Source organism: Amphimedon queenslandica, unplaced genomic scaffold, assembly GCF_000090795.2.
Source record: "Amphimedon queenslandica unplaced genomic scaffold, v1.1 AMPQUscaffold_13273, whole genome shotgun sequence".
NCBI classification, from domain to species: Eukaryota; Metazoa; Porifera; class Demospongiae; order Haplosclerida; family Niphatidae; genus Amphimedon; species Amphimedon queenslandica.
Window position 1 is genome coordinate 125,634 of NW_003546491.1, and position 1,433 is coordinate 127,066.

At 33.6% G+C, this 1,433-nt stretch overlaps 1 long non-coding RNA gene across 2 annotated transcripts; it reads right to left on the reverse strand.

Annotated features, from left to right (window-relative positions):
• Nucleotides 1-678: 678 nt before the first annotated feature.
• Nucleotides 679-1,393, reverse strand: LOC109583877 (uncharacterized). Of its 2 annotated transcripts, none has more exons than XR_002185749.1 (3): nucleotides 1,297-1,393; nucleotides 914-965; nucleotides 679-871 (listed from the first exon to the last, which is right to left on the reverse strand). It is a non-coding gene; the product is annotated as an uncharacterized LOC109583877 (long non-coding RNA). The 2 variants fall into 2 exon arrangements; XR_002185750.1 differs by lacking the exon at nucleotides 1,297-1,393 and adding an exon at nucleotides 1,064-1,276.
• Between the last annotated feature and the right edge of the window lie 40 nt (nucleotides 1,394-1,433).

Below are 1,433 nucleotides of genomic sequence, written 5' to 3' on the forward strand. Positions count from 1 at the left end.
GATAGCTGATTAGCTGCTGGACACTGTAAATGTATAAACACGTGGTCAATCGCCATAGCAACTATCTAATCTGTTTCCATGGAAATTCTAACTAGCAATAGCATTCGCGAAAATTAGTCGTCCTACGGTAGTTAGACGATCCAATGCCATACAGACAAACACACGTTCCCCGCCTCAGTGGGGCTCGCTCAGGCTCGCCCCAAATACAAAAGAGAAAATAAGAAAAAGGAATTTATTAGAAAAGACACTGAATGATAATCATGATTTTGAATTTGATACTTAGAATTTTAATTAATTAATTAGGCTTGAAGTTCTAAGTGAAATGAGAATCATATTGTAACAATTATCATTCAGTGTCTTTTCTAAGTAATAAATTCCTTTTTCTTATTTTCTCTCTTGTATTATAATGTAAGGTGGTTGTACTCTTGATGTGTGTACTAGAGACAGTCAGTGGATAAGAGAAGAGTGGGTGTGTCTCATTGTTACAATTCAGTCTCTACTCATCTGGTAATGAGGTCATAGACCATTAGGTTAATTAAATATTCTGTATACCGTTCTCAGCCTCTCCTCTTCAGTAAACTATTTATTATCAAAACTGTTTATGGACAAGTGCATATGTTTAGTTTATACATATGTTCAAGATTAGAGAAAGTGGAGTTGTACATGTACATGAATGTAGAGGAGGCAAAGAACTTGTTAAAATGAATAACCAGTAAATAACAACTAACAAAGATACAAAACAACAACAACAACAACAACAATAATAATAATATAATATATAATACAGATATCAGTTTGGGCTCTCAATGATTAGTGAGTCTATTGATGATGGAATGAGAATGGATTCATTATCGTCTGCTGAAACCACACCCTATCCATTAATGAATAATTAACGGTAATGAATATTAATTACCTCATTATCTTCGTTCCATTCTCTATACAGTCCATTCAGATACTTTGATGATCTAATAAAACAAAATAAACAAAATTATTTCATTTAGTTAATAATTAACGTCACACTATACATGTACATGTACATTATGTTCATTTTAAATTAATTTACCATGCAGCCCCTATACAACAGTCTTAAGCCTTTAAGCCTGCATGCTTCCATAGCTACAGCACAGTCTTACAACACTGTTGGAGCAATCCTGGAGATAGAAATCAGGTCTATCTCTACAACAGTTGTCTCCTAACCACAGAATCAATACACCAGCTGCAACTACCAACCTTCATTAATTCATAATTAAGTTACACTTGTACATGTAATAAAGAGACTACATTATAGTGGTTTACCTTTTTAGGTGATAAGGATCAAACGGGAAAATGGTTTCTAGTGATGTATTTCCGCTAGTGGGTGTGGTCAAAACAGGTAAATAACAACGTTTGTTTTCCCTCATGACAGAATAACAATAAACAATCTCATATTTACT